The sequence below is a fragment of the Mustela nivalis genome (assembly GCF_964662115.1).
Source record: "Mustela nivalis genome assembly, chromosome: 13".
In the NCBI taxonomy this organism is placed as follows: Eukaryota; Metazoa; Chordata; class Mammalia; order Carnivora; family Mustelidae; genus Mustela; species Mustela nivalis.
In genome coordinates this window covers 13171887-13192399 of record NC_139032.1, presented here as the reverse complement: position 1 = coordinate 13192399, position 20513 = coordinate 13171887, and the positions used below count along the sequence as shown (strand labels likewise).

The following is a 20513-nucleotide window of genomic DNA, read 5'->3' as shown; positions in this document are numbered from 1 at the left end:
AGTCAATGACCTGGGAGCCCGTCAGTGAGAGCCGCCTCCCAACCTCCTTCTTCCTGTCCCGACAATGAGAGGAAGCCTGGGATCATCCAGCCGTGGGCGGGATGGGGAACTCCGGAGGTGGTTTCTCCTATTCCGCGTTCTCTTCTCAACCCCAGTTAGACCTCAATTCAAAAGTACTCTCCTCGTCTCAAAGTCACCACTCTGATCAGAAACCTTATCAGTACATTCCGGAATTTCTGCATCAGCCTCTAACTCAGCAGACCATCGATGTTTCCCCTCAACTGCTCTTCCTGATTTCACCATCGCAGTCAATGACAAGGTTATCCTTTTGGTGTAAACTGTTTCAGTTTCCAAACTTTGAAGTCATTCCTGAATCTCCCTACTCACGTCCAGGACCACAATGTGACATCATGGGCCCTGGGCGCTTTTCCTTTGTGGGTCTCTTTCTCCATCAAAAAAAAAATAGGGGTGTCTGGGTGGCTCAGATGGTTAGGCATCTGTCTTCAGCTCAGGTCATGATCCCAGGGTCCTGGGATCGAGCCCCACATCCGGCTCCGTCCTCGGCGGGAAGCCTGCATCTCCCTCTCCCACTCCCCCTGGTTGCATTTCCTCTCTCACTCTCTGTCAAATAAATAAATAAATAAATAAATAAATAAAATCTTATTTAAAAAAAAAACATAGAGTATCATATTAGTTTCAGGTATACAATACAGCAATTCAACACTTCCATATATCATCCTGTGCTCATGTTGTTTTAATTATTTTTTTCTTGCTTTATACAAATGTCCATATCAGAGATGCGGTGTTGGCTTCTGCTGTGGGGAGGTGGGGCCCTTGGCAGTGATGGCAGCCACGTGAGGGCAAGTTCAACCTGTTCAGTTTACACCTCGTTCTGTCCCTGCCACTCTGGTGCCTTTGTATATAGGTAGGCTCATTGAGAACACATCAGAGAACTGAAGAAAGAAACCAACTGGTATTCGTGGGCCAGGTTTTCTTGCCAACTCATCTATTGAGAGCATCCTCTGTCGTGTATACTCTGTGTCTGTTCTGACCCATCTCTTAACACACTTCTCCTTCATTTCCTACATCATACCAGTTTTCCCCCAAGTCTCCAACAAGCTGGACAACCTGTTTACTACTGTTTATGGATCACTTGAGATCTGAACAGTCTCTTTTTTCACACCAAGTGACAACCAGATGTATTGTTCTTTTTTTTTTTTAAAGATTTTATTTATTTATTTGACAGACAGAGATTACAAGTAGACAGAGAAGCAGGCAGAGAGAGAGGAAGGGAAGCAGGCCCCCTGCTGAGCAGAGAGCCTGATGTGGGACTCGATCCCAGGACCTTGAGATCATGACCTGAGCCGAAGGCAGCGGCTTAACCCACTGAGCCACCCAGGCGCCCCACAGATGTATTGTTCTAAGTTCGGCCACAGGTGGGATTTCCCTTCCCTGTGATCTTTCAGGGCCCCCCTTGGATCAAGCTGTATGCCAGACGCTACAGATGCCAGCGTATTAGAAGATCCCACCGTATACCAGGCCCAGACTCCTTCATCACGTGGTCAGGGAAATCTTCCCCTGGAGCCACGTAAATGCGGTGAGGAAGGGCAGTGAAACTGGGGACCAGGCAGTGCGGGAGGCTGAGTCATCCGCTTGGCGGTTCACTTGACCCGTAGGTCTGCATGGGACTGACTGCATAGCCCTTCTTTCCATTTATAAAGGAAGGCTGCTGCACACACACGGTTTTATGGTTCAGGGAAGGCTCCCACCTATGTTGGGTAGTTGGGTCACACACATATATGATGGCCTATGGTAAGGCTTTCAGGCTCTACCAAGCCACAGGACAAGCCAGAGCTGCTTTCTAATGGGAATAATTGCCAGCAGGTCATCAGTTTCCCACTGGGGCTTGCCAGAGGCTCCATAAAACATTCTATTGATCACAGATATGTTAGCTTTCATGGGGTCTGCTGAGCCACAAGGCTCACGTCAGGCAATTTACAACACAGCCTGCACCTGCTTCAGAAGACTTTCTTGCTCTGAACCCTACTGAAAACTATCAGCTTCCCAGCTCACTAGGTAAATAAGCTGAAACGTCATGATCAAGTGCGGCATCTGTTGCTTCCAAAATCCAGAGAACTGGGGCACCTGGGTGGCTCAGTGGGTTAAAGCCTCTGCCTTCGGCTCAGGTCATGATTCCAGGGTCCTGGGATCGAGCCCCACATCAGGCTCTCTGCTCAGCCGGGAGCCTGCTTCCCTCTCTCTCTCTGCCTGCCTCTCTGTCTGCTTGTGATCTCCATCTGTCAAATAAAAAAATAATAAAAATTTTTTAAAAAATCCCGAGAACCAACGTACATTATGCCTTTTGTAGTGGTAAATGCAATGCAGCAACTTGTCTCTCACTTTAAAGAGACCTGCCTCAGACTACTGCACTCATCAAAACATCACACCTGCAGCAGGCCCCTGAACTTCCACAGACTTTACCTCCTACCTCCCGGCATAAATGTGACTTACTAAGGCATGTAGGATACTTGCTATTTCCTGTTCCCCAGTTCCAATTAGCATCATGTCATCATTGCAGTGGATCAGACTGATGCTACAGAGACTATCAAGATGATCAAAGTCCAGGGCACCTGGGTGGCTCAGTGGGTTGGGCCCCTGCCTTCAGCTCAGGTCGTGATCCCGGGACCCTGAGATAGAGCCCCACGTCAGGCTCTCTGCTCAGCGAGGAGGGTGCTTCCCCCTCTCTCTCTGCCTGCCTCTCTGCCTACTTGTGCTCTCTCTCTGTCAAATAAATAAATAAAATCTTAAAAAAAAAAAAAAAAAAAGATGATCCAAGTCCCTTTGGGCTCTTTTACAACACACAGCAGGAGAGATCACCAGGCACAGAGGCAAATCAGTAAAGATATATTGTTGCCTAGCCTTGCAAAGGAAACAGCTTCAAAATGCTTCTCAGTGTTAATGATGAGGATGGGAAGAAAAAAAATTTGCCGGGACAATAGCTATACACATAGAGCTATACGGATTTGTTTTAGTAATGATACCGCAGCCAGGCCACGGTTATGATTAGCATGACTATCTGTCTAAATTTGCAATAATATCTAATCATCTCCATAACCCATCTGTCTTTCATACTAGCCAAAGCAGCACGCGGAATGGGGATGTGAAAGAATCCTACCACTGCAGCTTTCAAGTGCTGGATGGTGGCACCAACCTCTAGAATTCCTCCAGGGACGGGGAATTGCTCTTGGTTTACTGTCTTAAAGGGGAGAGTTTTCACTTGACTTTTTCTATAATAGTAACCACAGTGTCCTCTGCTGTCTGACTACAGAAGATATGCTCTTTTCTCCCAAAGGCTTCTACCCAGGCTTTCTGATTACCCACTTAAGTTGGAAACTCAGTTTCATTTCTCCTTTATCCTTCATACACACTCTGGGACTATCAAAAAAAGCCAAGTGGCTCCATGATCTATATACTCATTATTACCACCATGATGGCTGAATGCCACAACTACTTGATCTGTCCTCCTCCTGTGCTTTATCGCATGCCCACGTGGCGATAATCTGAATAATCATAATGCTATATATACACCAGGGATTATGTGTCCCATTTTCCACTGGCAAATAAGTCTATGCTCTTCAAATAGATTGGCAACTCCAACTCAGAATCCCATTCTAAATGTCTGTTTTCTGGGGCCACTTGTGATAGCAATTTTTATGTCAGTCAAGATTCCAGAAAGAAACAGATGACATGCAAGAATTGGGTAGTTTAGGGGTGCCTGGCCGGCTCAGTCCATGGAGTATGTGACTCTTGATTTTGGGGTCATGAATTCAAACCCCACAAAGGGTACAGAGTTTATGGGAAGGAAGGAAGGAAGGAAGGAAGGAAGGTAGGAAGGAAGGAAGGAAGGAAGGAAGGAAGGAAGGAAGGAAGAGAAAAGAAAAGAAAGAAGTTGTTAGTTTAAGAGTGTTTTAAAAAGGGGTACTTGGGTGGCTCTGTTGGTTGGGTGTCTGCCTTCGGCTCAGGTCATGATCCCAGATCCCTGCTCAGCGTCAGGGTCCCTGCTCAGCAGGGATCCTGCTTCTCCCTCTCCCTCTGCCTCACCCCTCCACTTGTGCTTTCTTTCCTCTTTCTCTCAAATACATAAATAAAATCTTAAATAAATAAATGAAATAAAAAGAGACTATTTACAAGGAACTGAGTAGGGTATAGGGAATCTACAAAGCATGGTACAGTACCCTAAGGCTAGAAAGAGCATGACATCATTACCACCTCTAGACTTGAAGGAGCATTAAGAATGTCTTCCAGGAACTGGAAGAACGAAAGGTCTGTATGTAGAGAATCCTCAGACTATCTATCTCTACTTATCCTCAGCCTGCCCATGGTAACCCCACAGCAAGGGAGCCACGGGAATAATCTGGACTCTTCTTTCAGGGCTTCCCATTACATGACTCCCATTGGAAACCAAAAGACAAGGACTCCCACAGATGTAACCACACAGTCAGCCTCTCAGGATGGAGAGTGAATCTAGAGGAACAAATGGAAGATGTCCTATGGTTTTAAAATATTAACTCATGTTGATAGCCATGTCCTAACACATCCATAGACCAAACTACAAAGCATGATTTTTAAAAATTATGTGAAGGAAAAAAAAAATCTGCCCTAGGTATTGTACCCAATTCCAAAGTGACTAGTACACAGGGAACAGAGCACAGCATTACAAAATGACTAGATGAGGCAAAAGAAACTCTGCCAACATTCAATATATTCCCAGCTGAACAAAGATTTCAGCTCTCCTTGAATGATTTCATAGGTAGGCGTCAGCCAGTCCAGCCCCCGCTTTTGATGAGCAGGACGTCAGATGAAATCAGATCACCCAGCTTGTGGCTTTAAAGTAATAGCTGAGTAATGGATAGTAATTTCCCATCTATTAAGCTAAGGCTCTCTTTCCAATGAGTTTTTGTGCATTCTGCTAAGTGACTCTGATTTTCATTTCCCCAACACGGTTTTCTTCCCTGAATGCCCTTCCAATATGTCTTGTTTTGACAGTTTTAATGGCTTAGTACAATTTGCAAGGATTTGTTTTTCTCAGCTACAGATTGATTCTTTTTATCTCACGAAACATTTGACCTCCTATCAGAGAGAGGAGAGGTGTAGAGGTCTTTTTCTGCAGATAATAGGCCAGAGGCAATTTTATTACACTGTATCACAGAATTTGAAGAGTAAGGAAGAGAGAGCAGAGGGTTGCCATAAGAAAATCAATTACCCAAGTGTATTGCTGCAGAATGTGTGCCTGGACACACGCAAGTTTAAATATAGAGAGCATTTCACCTTCTCAACTTGGGGCCATAGAAATTGATACACACACTTTAACTTAGTATCAACATGAAATCAAAGTGCTATGTTCATCTCTCATGACCACAGGTGGCACAGTAAAATAATAAACTACTGAGTGATACTGGGCTAGAATGACAATTATTCCCCCTGAGGACTACATTTCAGTTTTTCTAAGTCTTCATTATTGAGGAATAACATACATAAAGTGCAATCTTAAGAGTACAGTTTAATATACATATATGTGCATATATGCACATAACTCTCACCAGATCAAAAAGTAGAACATTTCCAGAACTCCCAAAGGTTCCCTTCAACTCATTTTTATTTTTATTTTTTTAAAGTAATTTTATTTTTTTTTCAAAGATTTTATTTATTTATTTGACAGACAAAGATCTCAAGCAGGCAGAGAAGTAGGAAGAGAGAGAGAAGGAAGCAGGCTCCCCACTAAGCAGAGAGCCTGATGCGGGGCTCAATCCCAGGACCCTGGGACCATGACCTGAGCTGAAGGCAGAGGCTTTAACCCACTGAGCCACCCAGGCACCCCCCTTCTACTCATTTTTAGTCCTACCTTGAAGGGTATCCACTACTCTGACCTCTATCAACACAGATTAACTTTGCCTGCTTTTTTTGTTTTTTACATTTAAATGGAATCATATGGTATTTCTATTTTGTATCCAGTTTATTTTTTGCTCACTGCTGTGAGATTCAGCAGTATCGCTGTGTGTATCACTAGATTATTTATTTTCACTGCTGAGGGATATTCTATTGTATGTAAACACTACAACTTATTTATTCATTCTATAGCTGATGGGTATTTCATTCCTTTGGATAAAACTGAACAAACTGCAAGTAAATATTTAACAAACTGTACTCAGATATAAATTACAGGATAATCTCTTACAGAAATTAAGAGATATACTTTCATCTTCTATGCATATCCAGTGGTAGTTTTGAAAATGCCTTCCTTTCTCTATGAGAGCAACACCTAGTGGCCTAAAAAGGCTATAGTTCTGGATGTGTGCATTTAGATTTGGAAACCGTGCCTTTTAGTTGTGTTTCGTTTTTTTGGTTTTTTTTTTTAAGATTTTATTTATTTATTTGACAGACAGAGATCACAATTAGGCAGAGAGGCACAGTGCCTTTTAGTTTTAACAGACCTCTGATAGCATCTAGATGTCCGTTAAAACCACATAACATCTGGGCCCCACTAGAAATCATTTAAATCAGAATCTCTGAAGATTAGAGCCCAGGGCTGGTAAATTATAAAAGCTGTCTCGGCGATTTTAACGTGCAGGCAGCGCTGAGAACTACCAATCTAGAACAGTTTTTGCTGAACATCGTAATCCCCTGGAGGGCTTGTTCAAACACGGATTGCCTGACCCCACCCCGAGTATATTTCAGTGTATCAGGGTGGTGCTGCAAAATTTGCATCTCTATCTAGTTCCCAGGTGATGCTGATGCCACCAGTCCTGGGACCACATGATAAGAACCAATAATCTAGACCAACTCTGTTATTTCACATAAGAAGAAACGTCAGGCTGGGCATTTGAAGTAATTTGCCGGAGTCGTAGAGCCAGTTAGGGACAAAGTTATAATTAGAATGGAGCCTCACAGTCACTTTTCCTCTCATCTGATAGAGGTATAATTGGGTATCTCTGAATGTTACATCATCTGAAGCTATGTTAAAAGACAGGCTATTTCCCTCCGATGAAAAACAAAATAAGGAGATGTTTAAGGACTGGATGAGAGTAACTCTTTTCCATAAACCTATCCACAAGAACCTAGGCATTCCGAGGAAGTGGGCAGATCACACAGTACAGGCCAGCAGGGATGGGAAACAGAGTCGGCTTGAACTCTGATCTTTGCTCAGGAAAGGATGGATCTGCTGGTTCACTCCTTCCCTCCTTCAACATCCCACTAAAGGCTGAGCTGCTTCAACCCAGATGGGCCATGTGGTCCCGAGTCATCAGGTCAGAAGTCAGGAAACCTCTTGGCCAATAGTTTGTCTCTCCCACATCTCTCTCAGAGCACAAGATTAATGCAACTTGCTGAGTTTCTCTGTGGCTCCTAAGTCTTGCCTATATTTTCCCCTTATAAAACAATGTTTCCAAATATGGCCGGCTCATCTCCCCCGCCCCCAGGTTTAGACAGCTCTATGCCTAAGGATCCACGGCCCCATGCTGTTGAGAGGGGTGAGTCCATTCTCCCAGCTTTGCTAAACATGCTGTAATGACACAATGCACCCACAGCTTGGACGTTGGCCTGCTGAGCCATTCTGGGCCACCCTCCTGGCTCCTGAAACTATCTCAACATGGAGAGCTTTGTCTAAGGCGCTAGAAGATCAATATTTTAAATACACATCACAGGTGATTCTAATGTAAGCCAGGTCAGGAGACCACTGCCCAATATCACATTATTGAGTAAACATTAATCTTAGTTGCTGTTGTTGCGGGGGGTGGTTAATGGCATTATACAGCAATCTTCATTGTGTCTACACTTTTGGGCAGTGGAAGTAAGTATTTTCAACTCAAGATTCAAGCAGGAATGGGGATGCCTGGCTGGCTCAGTCGGTAGAGCACACTGGGCACAGAGTTTACTTAAAATATAAACAAACAAACAAACAAAATCTTTAAAAAAAAAAAAAAAGATTCAAGCAGGAACGAATTCATGCTGCTGAATGAGAAGAGAGAAAAGAAACTGCATCAGCCAGAGCGTACAGGTATAAGGCAACTGCATGTAAGATAGTAAAAAATGTGTTCTATAGAAAATAACTGACGCAGCCTCATTTTTTAATAAAAAATTTAAAAATTTTCGGGGCGCCTGGGTGGCTTAGTGGGTTAAGCCGCTGCCTTCGGCTCAGGTCATGATCTCAGAGTCCTGGGATCGAGTCCCGCGTCCGGCTCTCTGCTCAGCAGGGAGCCTGCTTCCCTCTCTCTCTCTCTCTCTGCCTGCCTCTCCATCTACTTGTCATTTCTCTCTGTCAAATAAATAAATAAAATCTTTAAAAAAAAAATTTAAAAATTTTAAAAAGTAAAGATTCAAAGACTCTGATGACAGTATGCCCACCACAGGAGAAAACAAGAAATTCCTAACATAAAATTTCACACTATCTTACCTATTGAGGCAATGTGCTGGACACACGCTCTCTACATGTGCCCCAAATCTAAAATTTTACTCCAAGAAAACTGTGTGCTCTAAGACTTTCATAAATGGCACAGCATGTAGCTGGGAGAGGCAACAGATAATCTGTCACACTTCAGGACTCCAAACCTCCATGGCTACCAGAGGGACCATTGTGTCAGCACACTATTAATTACTTAATGGGAAGACTATTTTTTAACGGAGGCATATTTATCATATAATATTATATATATCAATAAAAAAAGCCACAGATGGGCAGAATAGTACTTCTAAATTATGTCTAATAAAGGATTTATATATAAAAGATATACAAAGAAATCTTACAACCGAATAATAAGAAAACAACCCAATTTTTTTTTTTTTTTGTAGGCTCCACACCCAATGTGGGGCTTAAACTCACAACCTTGAGATCAAGAGTCACATGCTCTACTGACTGAGCCAGCCAGGTGGCCTAACCTGATTTTAAAAATAGTCAAAATAGGGGTACTTGGCTAGTTCAGTCAGTAGGACAGATGTCTCTTGATCTTGGGGTCTTTGAATTCAAGTCCCACACTGGATGTAGAGATTACTTAAAAAAAAAAAAAAAAAGATAATTTAAAAAATTTTTAAAAACAGGCAAAACATCTGAATAAACAGTTCATGAAAGACTATATACAACTGCCAGATAAGCACATGAAAACACATTGAGTCAATACCATTAGTAATTAGAAACACAAAAATTAAAACCACTGTTAAGACTCTACACCCACTAGAATGGTGATAATCAAAATGGACCGACAATCACAAATGTTGGTGAGGATGTGGAACAGTACAGTGGTATGGCTGCCTAGGAAAACAGTTTGGTAGTTTCTCAAAAACTACACATAAATTTACTGTATGATCCAGAAAGCTCTCTCCTAGGTATGTATTTACCCAAGAAAAATGAAAATATGTTCAAGAGAAGACACACAAATGTTCACAACAGAATTATTCGTAATAGTTATAAAGTAGAATTGAATGAGGAAACAAAATTAGCCTGTGCATACAATGGGGTGCTATTCAGCAAAAGGGGAGGGGAAGAAAAAGAATGATTAATTCTTGATACACGCTAAAACATGGTTATATGTCAAAAATGTTATGTTAAATGAAAGAAGCCAGACTACCTATTTCATTATTTCATTTCTATGGAAGGTTCCTAACAGGCAATTTTATAGACACAGAAAGGAGATAGTTGCCTGAAGCTGGGGACAGGAATGGGAAATACTAAAACTGGCCATGACAGATCTTTCTGAGGTGATGGCAACATCCTAAAAGTGGATTGTGTTAATTGCACAATGCCGTAAATTTACCAAATCACAAATTTTACACTTAAAATGGGTGAATTTTATGATATGTAAATTATACCTCAAAAAAAGCATTTAAAAAGTACAGAGACAAAATTATCACTATGTTGTAGAAAAAACTTTCCTAGAATTTTACAGAATTTACAGCACAGTGAGGCTGATCATTTTATCAGTGGTTCCCAACAATTCCCAGGCCAAGAATCCCTTTTTAATAGCAAAAACAGTGACAGCCTTATATATCCTAGTTGAACCTTTAGTATAAATCAAGGAAATAAATAATTTCAAGAATATTGTGAATTTGTGAATAATCACATCCACTACATATAAAAATAGTAGATAGATATGCAAGACAGGTTATTATTCAGTCTACGAACAGAGCTAAGTGCACTTATGGATTCATGGGCTTCATGCATAATGCTGGGGTCAGCAACCCCAGAGTTGAAACTCGCTCAAAATCTTTTTGCCATCCAATGCAGCACTAAATAAAAAGAGCAAAAAATACCACTGTAAGTTCAGTTCCATGGTGTGAGTAGTCCTCTCTGCACTCAGTTTACAGCTGGGAAGAACACGATTGACTTTTGGACTATGTGTGGGCAAAATGGACTTGACAAGTGGCTCACAGGAAAAGAGGAAGGTCGCATGACTGGAAAAATGGTTGGATGCTTGTCCAAACAAAGGAGGGAGCTGTTTTGGGAATTCCTGTTTTGTCTCCATTCTACCCGCCCCACCCCTCCGGGGCCCATTTCAGTTGTAACCAATGTGTTCCAACAATTCTACAGCGCAAACTCTGTATTAAATGATCATGGCCGTGCCCAACCCTCCCGCACCCCCAGGGAGCCTCTTTCCTCTGGGATTTTCACTTTCTGTAGGACATCCTCTCAACTTCACTGACAGAAGCCGAGCAGCATGAAGTATTTCTGGAACTACCAATTGAGCACTTCCCATGTATAAATCAATCACTTAATAGGATCTGAAATGTACTGTTTTCATTGCCAAGAAATGGGTTCCAGAAGCGTTTCCAAGTTATTTATAAGAACCACTTGTTTGTTTCAGTAAGTCTTGTTTTCGTCACTGCCCACTGGCAGCCGCTTACACCGCACCTGCCCCGTTCAGCTGGTGGCCACAAGTGTTGCAAAGGCAAGAAACATAGGAGAAACTTCTTTTGAAACAGTGTGTAACTGTTCAGTTGCGCTTCCAAATGGTATGTTCAGTATGCTTTTGGGTGACGCATAAGAAATACAATATTCTTCCTGTGTTACCAGATGTTCTGGGCACTCTGTGGGACATTTTATTTTATTTTTTTTCCAGAAAAACAACTGGACCTCTCGCTTTGGAATACTTCACCAGAACACATACTGAGTATACTATGTAAAAGTGTAAATAACACAGCTTAAAGGTCAGTTTGTGTTTCCTGATTTTGCGGACATGCAGTAATATCCTCTGCTAAGGGACGTCACTTTCGTCCTTTAGGAGACCATCTTTCCTAACCTCACCTGGTCCTAGCAATTTCCTCAGGGCCCATTCATTTCCTATATTGGTCATTTAGGTCGCTGTTCCTCATGTTACCATGATTTTTCAAGGAAAAAACTCTTTTACAGATTAAAGAAAATATATTCCACAAATAATTTTGTGGCTAGATTAAAATAAAATAAAAAGTGGAATAATAAATATGGTCATACTCAATTACACAAAAACCTGTATTTGTAATGTAAATAGGCAAATTTATAATTTAAATAAAAGTTCAGGGTAATGGGGCGCCTGGGTGGCGCAGTGGGTTAAGCCTCTGCCTTCGGCTCAGGTCATGATCTCAGGGTCCTGGGTCGAGGCCCGCATGGGGCGCTCTGCTGAGAGCACAGAAGCCTGCTTCCCCCTCTCTCTCTCTGCCTGTGATCTCTCAGTCAAAAAAAAAAAAAAAAAAAAAAAAGATCAGGGTAATAGAATATGCTTTTCTAATTAGCTTTCTCTTCTTAATTCATTATGTAGTTTTAAAATAGAAATTTTTTGATCAATTGATTTACTAAAGTTTCTGAGTTTCTGAGTTTCTCTGTGTATGCTATTAATTACAGTTAGCATTGTGCCATTACTAAGTTTTAACAAAGGAATGAAAGGGCAGTTTGTAAAGTTGTTATTGTCAGAAATATTGTTCCTAAAGCTTTTTTATTACACGCATATCTGTGTATGTTGTCACTGAAGGGTCTACCCCTAACAAGTACTAAAAATAGCCAATAGCAGTTCTGACATTTCTTGTACAAATGCTTTCATTGAAAGGGTCTGCTTCTCCTCTTTCAATGTTAATAGAATTCTATATCTATATATTTTTTTCTTAACCTGAGAATTTTCAGTGTGCCCACTTCTCACCCCAACAGAGTCTCTTAGGATAATTTGAAAGAAAATCTCAAAACCAAAATTTATAATATAGTATCTATAAACATCAAGAATGGAACACCTTCTATAGCCAAGAGCTTCACAGATACTATATTTAACACTTCCAGAAATCTTATACTGTAGAAGTCACGATCCTCATTTTACAAATCGGAAAGGTACACACGAGGTAACTTCACAAAAGTAAGGAAACTGGTCCAAGGTAACGCCATAAGTAAGAGGCTGGGTTAGGATGTCAACATCCTTCTGCCTCCAAGTCACTCCACCTCCTACTTGCCTGAATTAAGATTTATGTTGCTTTATTTCAAGGCATGCTTTTGACAACAGTATACTGTCAAGTGCTTTTAATTTAAAGTTATAATTATTTTCAAATTGGTAACATTTATATACAATAAACTAAGCAAATCCTGTGTTGAATTTGTATTTCTTTCTTTTTTAAAGATTTTATTTATTTATTTGAGAGAGAGAGCATGAGCAGGAGGAGGGCAGAGGGAGAAGGACAAGCAGGCTTTACACAGTACAGAGAGCCCAATGCAAGGGCTCTGTCCCTGAACCCTGAGATCATGACCTAAGCCAAAGTCAGATGCTTCACTGACTGAGCCACCCAGGAGCCCTTGAATTTCATATCTCCATACCCTGGTATAACCACCACCTAGATCAAAATCAGGTGGCTCCTGCATTTCAGAAGGTTCTCTCATGCCCCCTTCCTTGTCAATATCACACCCCCCAAAGTAACCACTATCCTGAGACCTACCACAAATTAATTTTGACTACTTTTGAACTTAGGTATAAACAGAATCATAAAATAAGTAATTTCATTGTATTTGGATTCTTTTGCTCATCATTATCTGTGAGGTTCATCAATGGACAATGTATACCTTTCAAAATGTTAATTGAAACTTAATGCTAATGTTGAGATCAAAGACTTTTTAAAATTCATATAGAACACTTCACAGATTTGCATGTCATCCTTGCACAGGGGTCATGCTAATCTTCTCTGTATTGCTCCAATTTGACTACATATGCTGCTGAAGTGAGCACAAGTTCAAAGACATTTGATTTGCTCTAAACCAATGAAAAAACGTGGGGTCCCTGGTTGGCTTAGTTGGTAGAATATGTGACTCTTGATCTCAGGGTTGTAAGTTCAAGCCCCATGTCAGGTTTAGAGATTACTTAAAAAAAAAAAAAAAATTTACAAAAATGAAAAATATAATTTTAAGTAGTATTTAATAATATAAATTTAAATATTTAACAATAAAATATAATTTATATACTTCAAATTAATATTTCTAGAGGTTACAGAAACTTCTAAGCCAAATTTTGATAAAATATTTTATCACTTAGTCAACTTCTGAACATTTATGTACTAAATATATTTTTATATCAAATATATATTTTTAGATCTTCCTTTTTTTTGTTTAAAGAGTGAGAATACACATGCACAAGTTGGGGGAGGGGTCAAGGGAGAGGGATAGAGAATCTTAAGCAGACTCCCTACTGAGCAGGGAGGCTGACATAGGGCTCAGTCTCACAACCCTGAGATCACAACCTGAGTGAAAACCAAGAGACGCTTAGCCAATGAGCCATCCAGGTGCCCCTTAAGCCTTCCATATCAGTAAAAGTACCAACTATACATTTTATGATAATGCACATTTTTCCTTTGAAAGGAACTATTTTTAAGACCATAAAAATTTTTCATTTTTAAGATTATACAGAAATAAAAGGTGCAACTTCATGTGTAATTTTATGTAGTAGTATCTTTTAAAAGCCTGGTACTTAAATTCCTTACAAGGTCTTACGTAAGAGATTTGAGAATGCATAATTATTTCCATCTGTATTATTGAGAGAATCGTGGGACTTGTTAGTATAGAGCTGAGTATGTAATCTCAGCATACTCCCGTGACTCCATAAGGGTTGCCAGTAAAAACTGTGGAAAATGGTCTTGCAACATACAGTATTACACACAAATCAGAACATCATGAGTCACAAAATTCTATGCCAGAAGTTATGTGGAGGATATCTATAAAGTTTGTATAATTAAAAAAAAAAATGTACCTTTAGAACAGGACACTCCATTCAGTAACAACTAATGTTACACGGGAAGAAAAAGACCCAGAAAGAGGGAGGTAGGAAGTGACAGAGGTTTGTTCAAGTTATTGTTGTTACAAATTTCACTTAAGAAAAAAAACCATTTAGGAACATGGAATATGGATAATTTTGCATAAATACGATTGAAATGATATAGGCTTTGGAACCATATAGACGTGATTTGAATCTTAGGTTTTTTGGGTTTTTTTTTAAAGATTATTCATTTCTTTATTTGACAGAGAGAGAGCAAGCACAAGCAGGTAGAGCGGCAGGCAGAGGCAGAGGGTTTCCCACTGCGCAAGGAGCCTGACACGGGGCTCAACCCCAGGAACCTGGACCAAAGATAGGCGCCTAACCAGCTGAGCCACCCAGGCCCCCAGGTTTATTACTTATTATCTTTCTGACTGTGGCAAGTTACTTAATCTCTGAGCTTACTTTAGTCACCTGAAAACTGAAGAATGATTACTCAGAACATTGCTGTTTATCTTACGTGATAAAAGAAAAACATTCATAACAAGTACATATAACAACTTTTTCCTGGAGCACCTGGGTGGCTCAGTGGGTTAAAGCCTCTGCCTTCGGCTCAGGTCATGAGCTCAGGGTCCTGGGATTGAGCCCCACATTGGGCTCTCTGCTCAGCGGGGAGCCTGCTTCCCCCTCTCTCTCTGTCTGCCTCTCTGCCTACTTGTGATCTCTGTCTATCAAATAAATAAATAGAATCTTTAAAAAAAAGACAAAAACAACTTTTTCTTCTCCTAATAATTATTACTGTATTAAAAGATAATCATTGCAACTTACCCTCCCAATACAACCTATGGGATATATTCAGAACTGCTTGCAAACACCTAGATTCTTTCCATTATGCAACTAGGTCTCACAATAAACTGACATCACCTGCTTAGGAAGATTACAGGTAGTATGACTCAAATGTGGAAATCAGCAGTCATAAAAAAAGTGATCTGAATTCAAGGGCTTCAGCAATGAGCACTCTCAATGATGCCTGAGACACAGTGGTTCTTCAGGAAAAAAGCTCCGAACTGTCTGAAACAATGGAAGATGAAAGCAAGGCAGAGGAGGACTGTCGGAGAGTCCTGGAATACTAACAGTATGGAAACCAGTAGAGTTATCCCGCTAGCAACGCACAAACGATTCTCACGCATACTAACCCTAATATGCAAAATGGGTCCTGGGATCAGGAGATTGTACAGGTTCAAAACCCAGACTTAATTTCTCATCTGTTAACATGGATAATGACTGTTATCACTACACAGAGTCATGATGAACACTTGATGAGCACATCATGGAAAGGCTGTAATTTTGAACAGTATCAGAATATATTCCACCCTTGATTCACATGCCCCTTGCCTTCCAAGCAAGACACCTGTTCTTGGTTCTCCTTCTGCTTCTCTGGTCATTCCTTACTCTCCAAAGCTGCACAAGCCCAGGGCACAATTCGAAGAGTCCTCACAGAGAACAGCTGCTGAGACAGGCTTAGAGCCAAGAGGTCATGCAGTGCTGAAGTCTGGCCTTACCCGTGTTAAGACCCCAGGAAATACAGGCCCCGGAATAAAGACAATTTGAGAAGAAAAACACAGGAATAAGGAACTCCAGAAATAAATGTAAAACTGCAACAAACCACCCCAGCAAAGCCTAAGATCAAGTTCTGATAGGATCAAGTCGATTGGCAGTCATCTGTTTTTTAGGGGACCCTCTAAAACGCATCATACACAATTTCTGGCCTATAATAAAAACTATTAGATAGGCAAAACAGGAGAAAGTGTCCAATAATCAAGATAAAATCATCAATGAAAGTAAAAAAGGACTTCAAAATAACTGTGATAAATATGTAGATAAGAGAAAAAGATGCACGAGATGGGTAACATGGAATATTTGAACAGTTATGATCAATAAAAAAAGAATCAAATGGACATTTGCAACTGTAAAATCCAGTATCTGAAATTAGCAATTTATTACCTAGGATTTTTTTTTTTAAGATTTTTTTTTAAATTTTTTCTTTTTATTATTTTTTAAGATTGTATTTATTTATTTGAGAGAGAGATCACGAGTAAGCAGAGAGGCAGACAGAGAGAGAAGGGGAAGCAGGCTCCCTGCTGAGCAGAGAGCCCGATGCGGGGCTCGATCCCAGGACCCTGAGATCATGACCTGAGCCGAAGGCAGAGGCCTAACCCACTGAGCCACCCAGGCGCCCCTTTTTTTAAGATTTTTATTTATTTATTTGACAGAGAGAGATCACAAGTAGGCAGAGAGGCAGGCAGAGAGAGGAAGGGAAGCAGGCTCCTTGCCGAGCAGAGAGCCCAATGCAGGGCTCAATCCCAGGACCCTGGGATCATGACCTGAGCCAAAGGCAGAGGCTTAACCCACTGAGCCAACCAGGCGCCCTTAATTAACTGGGTTTAAAAGCACACTCAATACCTTAACCCTATTTATACAGAAGACAGAATTAATGAATGAAAGGGCAGGCCAACAGAAAACATACAAACTGGGGGCACCTGGTGGGCTCAGTTAGTGACTCTTGATCTTGGGGTTGTGAGTTGAAGCCCCACATAGAGCTTACTTTAAAAAGTAAAATAAGGGCACCTGGGTGGCATCCAACTCTTGATTTCGGCTCAGGTCATGATCTCAAGGTTATGAGATCAAGCCCTGCATGGGGCTCTGTACTGGGCATGGAGCCTGCTTAAGAGTCTCTTTCTCCCTCTCCCGCTGCCCCATGTCCCTCTTAAAAAAAAAAAAAGTAAGTAAAATTTAAAAAAAATATTTTTTTTGTATTTTATTTATTTATTTGACAGAGAGAGCAAGAGATCACAAGTAGACAGAGGGGCAATAAGAGAGAGAGGGGGAAGCAGGCTCCCCACCGAGCAGAGAGCCCAATGCAGGGCTCCATCCCAGGACACCGGGATCCTGACCTGAGCCAAAGGCAGAGGCTTAACCCACTGAGCCACCGAGGCTCAGGTCATGGTCTCAGCCTCCTGGGATGGAGCCCCACATCAGGCTCTCTGGGCAGCAGGGAGCCTGCTTCCTCTTCTCTCTCTGCCTGACTCTCTGCCTACTTGTGATCTCTGTCTGTCAAAGAAATAAATGAAATCTTTAAAAAATAATAATAAAAAAATAAATAAAAGATCACAGCTTAAGGGCACTGGGTGACTAGTTAAGCATCTGCCTTTGGCTCGGGTCATGATCCTCGGGTCCTGGGATCAAGAGCCAAGTTGGGCTCCCTGCTCCAAGAGGAGCCAGCTTCTCACTCTCCTTCTGCCTTTCACTCCCCCTGCTTATGCTGTCTCTCTCTAATACATAAATAAAAACTTAAAAAAAAAAAAAAAAGAAAAAATCATAGCCTACTTGCCACCCACTTGTATACACTCATCCCTATGCCATCCACGCCCTTAGACTCCCAAACAACCAACCATTCCATATTTTTCCCTATAGCACTTACACATTCTAATATAATTTCCTTCTTATGTTCAGTGCTTGTTGTCTATCTCTACCCACTAAAAAGTTATCTCTGAAAGGATAAAGATCTTTGGTTGGTTCATTGTTGTACCCTCCGTATCTTGAACAGTGCCCTTGCACATGTTAAGTGCTCAATGATCATTTGTTGAATTGAATGAATGCTATTATTAAATTGTTGTCATTATTATTCCAAGCCTTTGTAGTCACCAAGTAAGTTCATGCCATGTCCTCCATCTAACAGTTTTTTCTCTATTTACCTTTGGAACTCCTTTTGATGTTTGTCAAGAGTGGTACAGTAGTTAAAAAACAGACTCTGGTACCAGACAGCATGGATCCTCTATAACAATTCCATATATATATATATATGTACAAAATTATTTATATTTATTTATTTTTTTATTATTATTATCTTGGGGGGGTGTTAGACAAAATAATTCCAAAAAATTAAATGAGCCATATGTAACAATTAAATTTGTCTGCTTAAAAACAAAACAAAACAAAACAAAACAAAAAACCCCTTTCTTAACACTAAAAACAGAAATGCAGATATTAGGCTATGTCACTAGGTGATGCTCTTTGTTAAACTTCTCTCCTGAGAAGGTAATCTGAGGAGTTCATTCAGATGAGAAAGAACTTATGCTAGAACTAATGATTTAGTTGGCTCCTTAACCACAAGTTACCATGTCCAGAAAATAAGTTTATATGCAAAAAGGTAAGCCAAATTGAGGGAAACTTTCTGTAAGGTCTTAAGCTTAGAATACTGAGACTTCCCCAGCATGAACCCAGTATCTCTCCATTTATTTTATCTTTCTCCATTTATGTGTCCATTTTTTCTTAATGTTTTGAAAAGATTTTATATTTCTATTTTTATTTTTTTTTAGGATTTTTGTTTATTTGGCAGAGAGAGAGAAAGCACACAAGCAGGGGAAACTGCAGGCAGAGGGAGAGGGAAAAGCAGGCTTCCAGATAAGCAGGGAGCCCCAAGCAGGGCTCAATCCCAGGACCCTGGGATTATGACCTGAGCTGATGGCAGACGCTTAACTGACCGAGCCACCCGGGGCCCTTAAGATTTTATATTTTTAAATGAAAAAATCTGATTAAAAATGGGTAGAGAGTTTGAACAGACATTTTTCCAAAGATGACATACAATGGCCAAGAGACACATGAAAAGATACTGGACATCACTAATACCAAGGGAAATGCAAATCAAAACCACAATGAGAAGTCATCTCACACTTTGTCAGGGTGCCTACTCTCAAAAAAAAAAAGAAATAGCAAGCACTAGTGAGGATATAGAGAAAAGGGAGCTCTCGTGCACTGCTCATGGGAACGTCAGCTGGTGCAACCATTATGAGAAACAGTATGGAGGTTCTTCAAAAAATTAGAAAATAGAAATACTATATGATACAGTAATTCCAGCACTGAGTATTTACCCAAAGAAAATAAAAACACTAATTTGAAAAGATATATGTAGCCCTATGTTTATTGCAGCATTACTTAAAATACCTAAGATATAGAACCAATCTAAGTGTCCATCCATAGATGAATGGATAACAGGACGTGGTATATATACGTGCATGTGTATATGTATATATATACATACATATACATATAAATTACAAAATTATTAAGACAAAGACATACATACTTATCAAACTGACAGAAATTCAAAGATGAAGTGTTAGGATACAGAGCACTGGAACTCTTAATATATTGCTATGGGGAAAGGAAATAATTATTCTTCTGGAAAGACAACTTGGCATTATACAGTAATCCTGAACTTGCATATGCATATTGTTGGATGGCCTGTACCACTACTAGATATAGACCTAATAGAAATGTGCACCAAGAAACAACACATATGTACTAAGAAACACATGTAGCAATGCTCACAGCAGTATTCTTTGTACTAGGAAAATTTTAAAAATAACTCAAATCTCCCTCAACATTAGAGAGGATAAATGAATCATGGTATGTAAAGATAAGGGAATAAAATGCAGTAATGTAAAATGACAAAATCAGAGCTCTTAAAATAACATGCATCAATCTCAATCTCATGAATAATGAAATAAAGAAGAGATACAACATGCAAAAGTCTGTTCATATAAAGTTCAAAACTAATGTCTGCCACTTATGTTCAAATGGTTCAGCAAACACAATATGCATCTATATCAATCTATTGAGCTATAATGAAAACATAACAAATCAACTGTGAATCTAGATAAAGGATATAGGTTTCTATTTTGCTGTTTTGTTTAGGCTTGAGATATTTCAAAATAAAAAGAAAAAAGGACTAAAAATCAGAGAAACTAGTTTATATCGTTTAAAAGTAGTTTCTTCATCTAGATGACAAATGTATGATTTTTCTTCATAATTAACTATACATATGTTTTTTTTAAAGATTTAATTTATTTATTTGACAGACAGAGATCACAAGTAGGCAGAGAGGCAGGCACTGAGTGAAAGGGAGAAGGCTCCTGGCTGAGCAGAGAGCCCGATGCAGGGCTCCATGCAGGGCTCGATCCCAGGACCCTCAGATCATGACCTGAGCCGAAGGCAGAAGTATAACCCACTGAGCCACCCAGGCACCCGAAAACATACGTATTTTATACATTATTTTCTGTATGTGTATCTTGCACAAGAAGAAAGGTAAAAAATGTGATCAGGTATGTAAAAATACTTTCAAAGGAAAAACTGCTACAACGCTTGTTAAACATTATTATAAAAAATAACAAGCTTTTTATAATAAGCTTGTAAGTAAGGGGGCTTTGTTATGTG

The 20513-nt window shown here is 40.2% G+C and overlaps 1 protein-coding gene across 1 annotated transcript in view; it reads right to left on the bottom strand.

Annotated features, from left to right (window-relative positions):
* LOC309846934 (uncharacterized protein C9orf85) overlaps positions 1 to 20513 on the bottom strand; it is a 110322-nt gene that overhangs the window by 22580 nt on the left and 67229 nt on the right. The window lies entirely within an intron of this gene.